This window comes from Mastomys coucha, unplaced genomic scaffold (assembly GCF_008632895.1).
Source record: "Mastomys coucha isolate ucsf_1 unplaced genomic scaffold, UCSF_Mcou_1 pScaffold9, whole genome shotgun sequence".
In the NCBI taxonomy this organism is placed as follows: domain Eukaryota; kingdom Metazoa; phylum Chordata; class Mammalia; order Rodentia; family Muridae; genus Mastomys; species Mastomys coucha.
The window spans coordinates 75,470,224-75,485,648 of record NW_022196915.1 but is presented as its reverse complement, the minus strand read 5'-3'; positions in this window follow the sequence as shown (position 1 = coordinate 75,485,648).

The following is a 15,425-nucleotide window of genomic DNA, read 5'->3' as shown; positions in this document are numbered from 1 at the left end:
ACCCCTTTTATATGCTGTATGTTTCTGTTTGAAAAATATTCTTGTGTGCGCCACACCCAGCTTCTAGCTTCCTTATTTATTTTATTTTATTTTATTGATTGATTTTAAATTCCTGATTCTTGGAAATGTGACACATTGTGTCCTTACTGCTGTTGGACTACAGGATAAGTGATTATGTAACTGGATTATAGATTTTCCAAATAGTCCCTTATTGACACCTGTTTGGTTTATTTCCAATTTTAATTACTGGAAATCATGCCATGGATGACTTTAGATGAAATATACAGAGGGGAGATAGAACCTGTAGAGACCACCTCTTGTAAATAGGCATGGCTCCCAGTTGAGATGGTGCCACCCACTCATCTCAACATTTATAACCCAGAAATGTTCTTAACCAAAAGAATGACAGGGGCCAAAAAACAGAACAGAGAATGAAGGAAAGGCTATCCAGAGACTGCCCCTCCTAGGCATCCATCCCATTTCACATCTGCAGACACCAAGCCCAGACATTATTGCTGATGGCAAGAAACACTTGCTGACAGAAGTCTGGTATGGTTGTTCCCTGAGAGGATCTACAAGCACCTGACCAATACAGAAGCAGAAACTCAGTCCAACCATTGGTCTGAGCATGCAGACCCTAATGGAAGAGCTAGGAGAAGGGTTGAAGGAGCTGAAGGGATTGCAACCCGATAGGAAGAACAATATCAACTAACTGGACAATGCAGAGCTCCCGGGGACTAAACCACCAAACAAAGAGTATGCATGGAGGGATCAATGGCTCCAGATACATATGTAGCAGAGGATGGCCTCATCTAACATAAATGTGAGGGGAGGCCCTTGGTACTGTGGAAGCTTGATGCCCCAGCATAGGGGGATGCTAGTGCAGTGAGGCAGGAGTGGGTGAGTTGGTGGAGGAGCACCCTCATAGAGGCAAAAGAAATGAGGAAGAGGGGATGAGATGGAGGGTTTGTGGAAGGGGGATACCATTTGAAATGTACACAAATAAAACAATTAATTAAAGAAAAGAAAAAGATTTTTATTATATAGCACTGATTTGTCTCTAGTTAGTGACTCATTTTTAAGTCCCTACATACTGGGATTACAGACATGCATGGCTACACCTGCCTACAAGCTACACACCAGTATTTACTTTTTTAATATTTGTTTAAACAAACAAAACTATAAATATTAATACAATAATACTAGTGGAACTTCTGAAACAGTAAATACAGGGTCTTTGTACCTAGGGAATTATAGGTATAATTGCATGAAGTCTTGTAGGAGTTCAAAATATCAGGATGGATGCTGAATGATGAATGGAATAATGAATTTCCAACAAAAGTTGAGACACTAGTGTTAATTAATGGCTTCAGGGAAAGGAAGATTAATTAAGATTTAATAAAGGATATAGCCCCTTAAATGTTTCCCATACTCCAGTAGATGGTCTTCTACTCATGCTCATATAGAGAGCACTAATTTTAGCCTTTGACTTATTAACTGATAGATACGTAATAGATCAATCGACAAGTAGATAGATAGATAGATAGATAGATAGATAGATAGATAGATAGATACATGGAAGAAGTTAGAGGATGGGAAATTAGTGGACAAATATGTTATATTCATGTATAAAATTCTCAATTTAAAGAAAATGTTGAAAAGTCAGTTTACACAAGATTGTGTTGCAAATTATTCGTAAGTTACATAACAATTGATGATATATTTAGAAATACTTTCTTAACAACTGAATAACGATTAAGCAGGAATTAATGGTAATGGTATATTTACTTGAATGAACATGAGACAACTAGTTTACTCTTGGTTTTGGACAGTTGGAAAATATTTTTAAAGTGACCTATGTTGGTCTATGAAAGTTGGTCTACTGAAATTAAATCTTTTGAATTTTTGTGTGAGAATTACTACAGTTCTTTTCTTTTCAAATATATGCAACATATATTTTATTACAGAAATCTGTGTGCAGATTAAATCAAGTGTGGAAAATTATATTCTGAATTTCTTATAATCTACATGTTTATTATAACAGTAAACTACAAATGTTTGGTTTTTATTAGCCTTAAAAAAACACCCTGAAAATAAGTTTCACCATGAACATCCATCAGCACATAAAACCTCAGTGTTTTTTTCTCACACCTAAAGAAATAGCAAAAGCATGGTGACTGCTGGCTTACCCCAGTAACATAAATATTTTGTTATCAATGTCAGGTCTTATCTCCTGAATATAGTCACATTCTTAAGTTCAAATATTCTGTTACTTTGTGTCTATTTTTTTAATCTCGGATCAAATAGCAGACATATTTTTACCATATATCATATTTAAACCTGCCAGAACTCAAACTGTGTTCATTTCTACTATGAGAAACTATAAATAAATCTCCTGACTCTTCTAACAAGGATTTTGAATCACCCACGTGCAGAAAGCTGATAAGTAAAACGACCAGTGAGTTGCAATCCTATTATGCTCTTTCTGCAGTATGTATTTTCAGATCTGTTGTTTAAGATTCGTTATCTTCCTTTCCAAACTGTCAGACGAGGGGAAAGAGATGCACAGCATCACTTACAGTGATTTTAATGGGAGTTACTGGAGAATTTCGAATAGATTGGCTGTCTGTCTACACATGGTAGGATTAGCCAAAGTGGTTAGTGAAATAAGAAATGAAGGAAATGGTTCTCATTCTAATTCTGCTTATGTCAAGTGAGTATGCATGTACAGCATAGTCAATTGAGAATATGACTTTTCAGACTCATTACATTTTTGTGGCTATGTAGGATCAATTAGATGTAACCTAATCTGAGAATGTAAGTTTTCTATAGCATGGTACTTGTCACATAATACAAAAGGAAATGATGCTAGACCTTTCATTTTAGTTTTCTTTTCCTTAGCTTTTAAACTTTATTTTTTAGTATAATCATCATCCAAATACTCTCATTTTTCTTTTTTCTTTTTTGCATTTCTTGAAAATTGATCATTTTTCCATCACATAATTCCTTATTAAGGAACCTGCTCCCTTTCCACCTCCCAGTTTCTCTCTGTCTCACCTTCTATTTGAACATAATCCCTTTATGCTCTTCTATAGGAAAACATCCTTCTAGAGGATAATAAACTAAAATATAATTGCATAAACAAAAATTTACGTATCAGAGTTGTATAAGACAAACCGAAGGAAAGAGCTCAATAGAAGTCACAATAATCAGAAACCTATTTGTTCTCACACTCAGGCAGCCCCAAAAATTATTAAACTGAATGCCATGAAATATATGCCAAGGAACTTGTGCAGAGCTCTGGCAGCCCAGGGCTTGCTGGTTCAGTCTTTATGAGTTCATAGGAGGTTTGCTCAAGTGACTTTGAGAGCCCTGTTTTCTTGGTGTTCCCCATGCCTCTGTCCTTTGCCCTCTTTCTACTTCCTCCAGCTTGTACACTCTTTCTGTCTTCTCTTCCATGGGGTTCCCTGAGCTCTCAAGGAAAGGATTAGATATAAAAATTTCATTTATGCTGGGCAGTGGTGGCACACGCCTTTACTCCCAACACTAAGAGCCAGAGGCAGGCAGATTTCTGAGTTCGAGGCCTGCCTGGTCTAAAGAGTGAGTTCCAGGACAGCCAGGGCTACACAGAGAAACCCTGTCTCGAACCCCCCACCCCTGTAAAAAAAAAAATCCCATTTATGTGTGACTGTTCATGGTCTACCACTCTACATAAAGTCTGCCTGTGGGTCTTTGTACTTGTCCCTGTCTCCTTTAAAAGGAAGTCTCTCAGCTGTTATCTTAAAAAGACAGTAGTCCATTAACAAGGCAAACTGTCTTCTGAATCTTGGTCATCTAAGCAGTGTTAGGTGTATGTATGTTCCTTCTCGTTGAGTGGACTTTAATTCAAAGCAGATAGTTGTTGGTTACTCTGACAATCCTTGTGCCGCTACTTCCTTAGCATGGACTGCAGACAGTTCAACAGTATAGATCAAAGGGATTATGGTTGGCTTAATGTTTACATTAATCTCTGAATTGCTTATTGAGTACCTTATTTATCAATGACTTTACAACACAGAGGTAAAGGTTCTATGCAGGCGCTAGCTAGATTTACTTCTATTCAATGAGTTATATAGGTGTTCTCTTGAGCAATGAGGCCTTGCCTTCCAATTGGAGAGTGGATCCTAGAGTGTTGGCAACAGCCTAGGTTTTTGAGAAGGCCCACATAAACCTTCTAGAAAAAGCTTGATCATTTATTTATTTACTTATTTGTTTATTTATTCATTTATTATTTAAAGATTTGCAGTCCCAACAAAAATGGATGAGTGTCTGAAATGCTCATATCTTTGCCATCCTGAGCTGTCCTTTGTGTTATTATGTTAGCTATTCTTACAAGTGTAAACTGAAATCTCAAAGGAATTTTGATTTGCATTTCCTTGATGGCTAAGGGTATTGAACATTTCCTTTAGAGTTTCTCAGCTATTTGAATTTCCTCTTTTCTTAATTCTTTGTTGTAGATCTGTACCACATTTTTTAAAAATAATTGGGCCATTTTTTTCTTGATATTTACTTATTGAATTCTTTATATGTTTGAAATATTATCCCTCTATCAGAAGTATGTAATTAGTAAAATTATTTTGCAGTTCTTTAGATACTTTATCTGTAATGGTATCCTCAAAGGTGCAGACTAATAAGAAGAAGTAGGCTACTGAAAACTTGTCCTCTGATCCCATTTGGGGCTCAATTCTTCCTTCTACAACACAAACCACCACCCAGTGGCTATACACTCCTACCCTGAATTCTCTTCTGTGGTTTACTATGTCCACATAATCACAAAGAGGAGAGTGACAATTGATAAGAAAAATATTTCTATGATAATTTGAAAGGTTTTTTTTTTTTTTTTTAGATTACATAAGATTACATAATGTCATTGGGCACAATAACCACATTTAGATGATGTCCAACTTGTAGCAAACACAATGGTATTTTTGTAGAGACTTTTATTCTCTTGCTTTGTTTGGACCTTTGATCTTTTGTCTTAATGGTCTTTTGCTTCTATATGATAGTTTCTGATTTTGTGCATTTATGGACTTACTGCTTATGTATGTATATATTTATATGTATTTTTCTTTTTATTAGGTATTTTATTTGTTTTCTTGACATTTTTCCTAAAGAGAGAGAGAAAGAAACAATATATAATTAACTGGATGTATGGGGACATGGGAACAATTTTAGAGAAGTTGAGAGAAAGGAGCCTATGATGGAATACGTATATAAAACAGTTGTTTTCAATAAAATATAGGTTGTAAATTTTATTATTTATGGCTTTCTAGTCATAGAAGAAATGTAAGGAATTCGATTTGAATTGATTACTTTCTCTTCCATGAAATTCAATTTCTTAGGCCCTAAGAGAATATTTCATATTTGATTCTAGGAAAAGAAGCTTAAAAAGGCAATACATATTTAACATTATCATCTTTAATGGAATAAGATAGTAATTAAACATATATTAAAAAGTGATATTTGAGTTGAGAATTCCTTAGAAACTTATAACAGTTTAATTCAAGATTATATTAATTTATCTTATCTCAACACTGCAGTATATAAAAGTTTCTACACATATGAGATATATGCATCATAATTAATCATAATTACAACCCAAAAATCATAGCTCAGGTATAGGAAAAATGGCTTATTTTTCACATAGTTTAGATATTTAAGAAGTAAGACTTTATGAAAAACAGAAAAGAAAAATGTGTTCCAGTTATTAATCTAAATCACAATGTTATGTCAAAAATACACTTTTTAAACAAATCATGAATATGGGAAGGTTAATTAGAGGGAGAATGGAGGTAGTAGAAATGACAGGGAAATTATGGATCATAGAGAATTATAATAAACAAAATGTACTTTCAATCTATTTCCTCCTACAATGTATATAAGGGAGCTTCATTGAAAATCCTCCACTAAAGGAAGATTCAGGTGGAAAAGAGCGCCAAACAACAGCATCATAAAACCTTCCATTAACGGAGCATCTGGCCATTTGTTAATAAACTGCAAGGAAATGGAATCGGTTGTTTTCACTGAACATGTGCTTGACAAAACAAGGACTTTCACATCCTGTAATTTAAAAAAATGGGCTAATGGGAATAATAACAACAAAAATGGCCAAAGCCTTTAACACACATTTCACAAGAAAACCATATATGGCTCTTTAGTACCTAAGAAGAAATTGAACAGCAGTTATCAGCAAAGAAATCAGTATTTTAGGTATGTATTAATATATTAGGGAGGATTCTTCAAGGAAAAAAATCAAATCTATATATTTGGTACCCTGTTCTATGGCAATGAAATGTAATGATAAAAAAAAAACTCTGAATTTTTAAGAGACTAATACTCCTGTTGAATCTCACAGTAAGAACTAAGAATATATCTGTGATCACTGAAGGCTTAAGATTAATAACCTTGTAGTGTATAAAGCCTGTATATTTAGCCTGCCTTTAAAAGAACAATGGAACAATCAATTTTATTTGCCTCTCGTTTCACAAGTAAAAACCTTTTATGTAGCAAATGTATGGCTGCAGTCTTAAATTGTACTGTCTTCTATGTCCTTGAACCACGAGTTAAGTGTGAATGTGTGTGTGTGTGTGTGTGTGTGTGTGAATGTTTAATAATCATTTCTTGAAAATAGCAAATATAGGTTGAAAGAAATCTTACAAATGCATAACAAATAAATATTGAGGACAACATGTGGAACATTTGTAATACTGTTTATTTTCTAGAACTGATCAAATCAGTTAATTTATACCTTGAAATTTTTGAGAAATATTTCTATAGCTGATTCATTTTTTTGTTATGATGTTTTCTGAACTCTCCATTAAAAGTGAGAACAGAGGCCTTTTTAGGACTTTCTGTCTCTGTCTCTGTCTCTGTCTCTGTCTCTCTCGCTTGCTCTCTCTCTCTCTCTCACACACACATACACACACATACACACCTACACACATACAAACCACTGGCAAACAGACTCACATTACAATATCTAAAGCAGCACAAACTCGCATTCATACAACAAAAAGAAGATAAGAAATATTGAAAGAGAGATCAAAGTACATACTTCAAGTCTAGTCTCACTTTTGGTTGAATGATACTATTTGAAATTATTTGATATATTGCTTTAATATTACATCAATACATTCTTGCTGAATCTGAGTTAATTATTAGCATGTTTAAACTATTGTGATATAAAATCTTGACTCATTCGTGGCAGAGAGTAATGGGAACAGGGGAAGAAATATTTTTACAAAGTTTCTTATACATGTGGAGGATCAATTTGGCTCTGAGTTTGCTGATAAATTGTCATTTCATAAAATTCTTTAATCTGTAACCCTTCTACTGATCATATGACACATAGTCTTATTATGAAGAAAAGAACATATTTTCTCAGGTTCTTATTATACCCGTCATATATTAATAGCATTGCAAATGTGATAATTACAGTTAGTTAATTTTTTTTCATTTTTGGTATTGTTTATGGAAGCATTTGCTTTCTTTCAACTTGCTATTAATGGGGCAGAAACAAATTGTAAAGGTAAGTTAATAAGCATGGTAATGTACAAAAGATACATGAGATATTTAAGGTGTCTTCAGAAGGTCTGCAATGCTGAGTGCAGAAGCGATTACAATGAAAGACATGTGTTAATCACATAACATAGCGTTGAATTTTAACTGATAAGTTAGCAAAGGGATATCTACACACACAATTTATTTGCGGTACATTTTAAAAGTAAACATTCCTCTAACCTCTCCGTTGAAATGCAATGGAATCATGTCTTTACATTAAAATAGCATTGCACTATTACATAGCATTCCATTGTAAACAGAAATGAATACATCAGCCCAAAGCAATTGTCCTAAGAGTGCAATATATTTATGGCTCAAAGGATTTTATAAGGAAGGCTTTCTGATTCTGATTTACAAGTATAGTCTATGTTTAATGAGCTAGCAAATTCCTTGAAAGCATGTTTTTTTCAATTCTAGCACACAACACGCAAATAAAAACAAACTCAAAAGGGAAAACTGACACTGTCTTTCTAACTTTACTGTGTCTGGCAGACAAAAATTGGCCTGGTGCCAATGCACAGAATGTAGATGAGGAATTTAAATGGCACATTAATGCATCCTTTGTATTTGAAGAGAATTTATTTCTGTTCTCTTCTCTCTTGAATGTCTTTCTTTGAGATCATAAAATAGTTGCTACAAATGTAAATATAGCAGGGAATGTGGCGAAAATGAATCGTAATGCATTATGTTTATCCATGAATAGTTTGCTATATTAAAAAGCAGAGTATATTTGCAGAAGTAATTTAAGGCTTTTGTCTGCAGACAAGTTTTGGATACGACACATTTTAAAATTTAGCATGACTTTTAAATAGGATAGTAAGCTTTATTTCAACGCTTATACATGTATCAAAAGGGTGTTAGTAGATGCATGAAAATACAATGCTTTTAATTGCTTGAATAAATAAACAAAAAAGTTCAATCATTTTATCTTTTAACCAAAATATTTTATGAAATTATTAAAATTTGAGCAACCAATATAAAATTAAATATTTATTCAGACAAAGTAATATAAATACAATAATACTTTCAATAAGGGCTAAAAGTAGTTTTTGTTACTGAGTTTAACTTACAGGCTGTGAATTCCACTCCTCACTGTGAATGCCAGGTCTGAAAGTCTTAAAATCAGAGAATATTGCCATAACTTATTCCTTGCTGTAGATTCTTAATTTTCAAAATCAGAGGACAAAGCACCTCAGTTGCATCTCAGAATAAGTTTGGCATGTCCTACTATCGAAAATAATTATGTTTTGACATTTGTACATCTCCGTAAACCTATTCCATTCTCCGTATTCATGGCTCTAGATAGATACCCCAAAGCTCTGCTGCATTTTAAGATCCCCTAAAGGATTATGATCACATTCCATTTGTCTTTCTGCACAAGACTTTTTCCCTTGAAATAAAATATTTTTTGTCCAAATCATTTCATATGACAGAATCTCTTTATTTCATAAATGCTTGCCTTTTTTCATTATGTATATACATTGTATAGTTTTACATTTACTTGTTGTTTTATTTTAGATTTGTATTTCTTTGAGAATATTTTAGTAAAAGATACATAGCAAATGAAACTTTATCAGGTGGCCATAAGTCAAAATGCAAGAAAAGTATGTTTTAAATTCATATTCTTAAAATGAATATACTGAATTTTTTGGAAAGGGGCATATTTCTTTCTCTTACACATGTCAGGAAATGGAGAATTTGTATTAACAAACATCCCCAGTGTCCTGAAAATGAGTTGCAATCATAAATTACTTACCTTCAAGCTGTCATAATTTATGACTTCTGCTTTCAGAGTGAAGAAAAGAAAATACTATTTCAAAAGTAGGTTAGAATCAAGTTGATTGGAAATGTGTGGGTATTTTTGAATAACAAAAAAAAAAGTTCTATCACCTGAAATGCAGGGAAGAACATTTGATACATGTACAAGTGTTTTCACAGTGAGTAAACTTTGTTTACTCTTTACATTTGCAAATCTTTAGTACTACCCTAGCATTAAGAACACAGAAAAGACCAAGTTTCTATTTTTGACTTGAGAACACAGCACAACCATTAAAACTTAAAAGGATTATCTCACTTAAAAGGATTATCTGATATTTTTTTCCTTTGACACTTTATTAACTGGGTTATCAATATTTTGACATGTATTTAGTCACTTGTTTCTCAGTAACATGTTTGGGACACTGCTAAGTCATCAGTAGCTAAGCTTTTTAAATGTACTTTTATATGGAATAAGATATTGTTATAGCTGTGCTGTTGAACTCTGATTTGAAATACTTTTTTCTATTGTGAGTTTGAAAAAAATTATATTAACTTTTGGTTGTATGAAGAAAGTGTCAGCCACTCAGTAAAGAACAGGTATTATTTGGATTTGTTTGTTTGTGTGTGTGAGTGTGCCCCTAAGGTTCAAGTTACCAAATTATAAAAAAATAGTGGATTACATATTATTATTATAAATGCTTTCTCCATTTCTTTTACTTTCATTTTATTTATTTATTCTCTCATACAATCCATCCCAAGCACAACCTCCCCTCCCATTCCTCCTACCAGCTCCCTCCTCTCTTCAAGACCCACTCATCCTCTATTTCCCTTTGGAAAAGAACAGACCTCCCAGAAATATCAACCAAACTGATCAAAACAAAATGTAATAAGGACCTCATATCAAGGCTGGATGATACAATCAAGTTCCAGGAAAAAATGTCCCAGGACAAAACAAAAACAAAAACAAAAAATAAAAACACATCATGTGTGCAGAGTGCCTGGTGCAGGCCCACGCAGGTTACCTAGTTGATGCTTCACTTAGAAAAAGATAGCTGGGTCCAGCTCCATAGTCTCCATTACTAGGTGTCCCCTTTAGGCTCAACCTCATAAATTCTAGGGAGTTGGTATTGCTAGGTTTTCATATTTACAGGGCAATAATAACATATATTGTTAACTGATTACAAGGAAATGCCAAAGTTGAGAAATGATAAAGTTATGAAATGTATGTGTCAATTCTTATTTGAGGAAATTAATTTTTATTTATAATCCCCTTAAGAAAATGTAAGCTGAAAGTGACAGATTATCTCTTGACATTAACAATAATCAATGTAGAGAATAAATTTTAATTTACCTTCTTTTCCCAATACACGGAAAGACACAGCTTTTATAATTGTGAATTGCATGAAGAGGGTTTGGATGTTTGGAGGGAAGCGGTCACAGGCAAAAGGGTCTCAAACCAGAGGAAATGAAGCTGGCCATTGAGAAGCTTAAAAACCCAGAAATTTTTTACCTAGTGAGATAAAGGATAAAAGAACAGATAGGCAGTTTCCAGGGAGAATGTTCCAGTCTTTCTCTGTCATTCACACACAGTTTCAGTGTTAATTTTCTACTTATCTCATCTCATCTCCGTTACATCTCCCTCACTTGATAAACTGTACAAATTGGGCTTTCAGTCCCATTACAGAACCTGAGTGCTCTCACTGGAGTCGGTAATGACTATATTGACTCGAGGAGCATTATCCAAAGCTGAGCACCTTTGAAAGGGGAAAGGAAAGGAACACAACGCACATTAGAGGAGGCTAGAGCCTGAAAACAAGGTTTACCTGATCAGACCTGAATCTGAACTAGGAGGAACTTTTCAGACTTGGTTTTACTTGATTTCCCAGTCGCTCTTCAGCATTCCTTACCATTCCCTTCTTGAAACCTCTACTGACCTCAGACTTCTATCTTGTCACCCACTGCCTCCAGGCTCCTCAAGTGTTGACATCAGTGAAGGACCACATTTTCCCTTTGAGATACCATTGAAACTTAATGTTTGAGTTTAATTTAGACAGAAAACTACAAAAATCTAAAGCACTTGGAAGCACTTTTGAAGACACATTTAACTCAAACATAACAATAATGTAATGTAACTATTACATTGCTTTTTAGGTAATGGAAGGCAAATTGAAAATTATGTTAAAAATTGTATAAATTCCAAGATACCCCCGGCTTTATTATGTGTGGTGGAGTGTCAATTAATAGACTAAGGACAATAAAAATATGTGACTGTAGATCAAGATATTTAGAAAAACCTTGACCATTAGGTCAGATTTTTTTTTTATCTTGTATGCCTTGAACTTTTGTACTAATGTTTAGAAAATATAAATCTCTAAATTCTATATTTGTGAAAGATGATGGGAATACAAATTGTATTTTGCGAACTTTATTTATAGTCAATTGCTTTTTATGGATTACCTTTTCTATTTTTATTGCATTGTACCTGTAGAAGGTAAATGTCATGTTAATATTTTCAAATTTTGTACTATTATTTTCATGTCTAATTTTTTAGTCAGAAAGAAGATGAAATGAAAAAGCAAGTCCTATAGTCCAACATAAGTACTTTGTATGTCTTTTATCCAGAATAGTACATACCTAACCAAGTGCTTCTGTTCTAGTTTGTTTTATGCACTAAGTATTGTTCTTCACCTTTATTTCTAAATATTTATGAAAATAAAATATATCATTTATGTTTGATTATTGAATAATATATTTATTTATAATTATTAAAACTCATACTATTGATAGATGTCAGATATTCAAGACCTTACTTGTAATATATCTATTGTACATGTACCTTGTACAATACACATATTGATGTACATGTACATCAAACTATTTGTATTGGAAATTAGAAACACAAAAGAAGCAATTCTCCATCATCTAAGCTTTTTGAATTCTGCTAGGTAGTGCCACTGGTAGCTTTAAATACTAGATGACTCTCTAGATAATCCATTCTGTCCCTATAGACTATTTGATTTAAATATATCATCATGTCTTTGAGAATTAACATGCCAAATGAATAGTGATACAAGTCATGGACTGGAAGCATATAGGAAAAGAACAATAAAAGGAATATGAGTGATAAATCAGTGATAATTAGTCCAGAAGATAATATCACAATTTGATTTATTGCTTAATTAGTATATACCTATAAACAGTTTCTGAAAATTAATTAGTGTTATGACAGGGATTATTTCAATACTTTAATGAAAATATCCCAGATACCTTTAACTTATCATTTTTTTCTGAACCCATGTTTTATGCATCATCTAAAGTTAAATGATGCATCCCTGAGTTTCTAAGTTAAAAAAAAAAAAGTACTTTCCCCGATTTCAATATTCCTTAAGTGATGTCATTCTGCCTCAAGTGTATTACTTAAATATCAGAGTGCAAAGAGAACAGCTGTCAGGTTGAGAAGTCAAAATACATTTTTGAAAGTAGACTGTACTGCTAAAATGCACTGTATAACGTACAAGTTTCATGAAATGAGTCCATTCAAATTTAGATTTTAAATAATTATAGTTGAGAAAATTATATTCTATATATGCTTCAAATAAACTAAAAGGATGAGGATAGAGATGTTAAGATTTTAATAAAATAGATGGATTAATTTTTCATTCTTTCATTTTTTAAGATGCTGAAAATAGAGTACACTGACAGTCATTTATTTCACTGTAATCTGAAAAGAAGTCCAAGGCTGGATTGGTATTTGAGCATTGACCTGTTTCTGCTCTTCTGCTAAACTTAACAACCTCATTTGTTTTCATGGAAATTGTGTATAGCAACATGCAGATAAATGTACAGCAGCCTGGGCTAGGACTTTGCAATTCATAATACTGAAAAGCCACAAATATTGAATTTGTAGAGTAAAACTGGTTTTCTGTGTTAGCATTCGCAAATGTCCTCAGGGTAGCCCACGAAGTTCCTGCTTCTTCACTCAGAAACTAAGTCTTAGAAAATACCCAGAGATAAAAATCAAACCATGCCAACAGCAAATTTAATCAATACTAATGTACACTAATGTCAAAGCCAAACAAAAACATTGCAAGAAACTAAAACTGTAGACCAAATAATTTTAGGAAAAAATATTGAATAATATCTTTGTGAATAAGATGGAGACTTTTTCAACAAACTACAAAAAAACCAAAACTGTGTGTAGCACTGTAGAAGTATCATGTAATGTTACTACACAGGATCTTAGCATCCAATGATGTCTAAATGCAGAAAAATAAATCAATTAAATAAAATTTGTTAATAAATACAGTATTAAAAACATCGTTACTTCAATAGAACCATGGAAAGCATTTGAGGAAATTTAATTATTTTGAAATAAAAGGTCACAGTAAACCAGGTATAAAAAATATATTTTACTCAATAAAATTTCATGTGAAAGTCCCTCAACTAATATCATATTTAATAACGCAAAGATGAAAACTTTTTCTTAAGATTGGAGGAATGCTAGAATTCCCAAATCACATCTTACAATCAAAATAGCACCAAGGGTTCTATCCAAAGTGTTATCCAAGAAAATAATAAATACAAAAAATTCAACTGTTAGGAAAAATAATCTCTGCTTGCAAACATGTCAGGATTGAATATAAAGACGCTAAACCCTTAACTCAAAGATGTTAGAAGTCATTTTTCAGTAATATGAAAATATATAAGAGCAACATACATAATTTATAATGTATATACTAAAAATTAAGTATTTCTCTAAGGAATTAAGAAAACAACTCAATTTATAGTAAAATATTATATCATCAACATAAATTTTGACAAAGTATAGGTATTGTGTCTCATTACATGCACATATTTCTTGAGGAAGGCATTCAGCCAATGCAGAAAATACTTTTAAGAACAGAACGTTTGTCAAGTAAACATAATGACTCTCACCGCTCAAGGCTGTTTTTTCCTCTCATCATGTCCGCTAGGTATCACTGACATTATCAAACATGCTCTTTTACTCCACACCAATGACACTGTCATTTGAATCACTTCCTCAGTCACAGTGTGGACAAAATATTTGTTGATAAAGTTTGACAGAAAAATAAAATTCATTTTTTAAAATTTGTTTATAGAGTTTTTTGTTTGTGTGATTTGTATATATATGTATTTGTCTCTGAGTATGTGTGCAGTTGCACATATATGAGTGTGAATGTTTCCATTCTTTTTGCTGGCTCTCAGGGCTTCAGTCCTTTTCCCCCACCTAATACCCTCTAGAATGTACCAGAGACCTGGGAGGTGAGAGACTTGCAGGACTCAAAGGGAGGGACCTTAGATGAAATGACATACATTGAGGAGAGGAAACTTGTAGAACACACCTCCAGCAGGAAGGCAGGGCATTAAGTGAGGGGAGGAGTTGTAATTCCACAGAAAATACTCTGACCCATAATTGTTCCTGTGTGAAAGAATTACAGGGGTGGAAATGGAGAAGAGCCTGAAAAGAAGGTCCAGCAACAGACCCAAAGTGGGATCCAGCTCAAGGGGAGGTCCCAAGGCCTGACACTATTATTGAGGCTGTGGAGCACTCACAACAGGGGACCTATCATGACTCCCCTTTAAGAGACCCAATAAGCAGCTGAAAGAGTCAGATGCAGATATTAGTACCTAAGCAATGGACAGACATTACTGACCCCTGTTGTAGAATTAGGGGAAAGCTGGAAGAAGCTGAAGAGGAGGGCAACCCTGTAGGAGGACCAGCAGTCTAAATTAACCTGGACCCCTGAGATCTCTCAGACACTGGATCACCAACCAGGTAGCATACACCAACTGATATCAGGCCTCTAACATATATACAGCAGAGGACTGCCAGATCTGGTTTAGTCAGAGAAGATGTACCTAACCCTGAAGAGACTGGAGGCCCCAGGGAGTTTAAAGGTTTGGTGGAGTGGGAGGCAGGGTCTGGGACATCCTCGTGGAGACAGGAGGGTCGGGAGGAGGTATGAGATGTGGGACAGTCGGAGGGTGGACCGAGAGAGGAATAAAACTTGGAATTTTAAATAAATAAATAATAACAAAGAATGTGA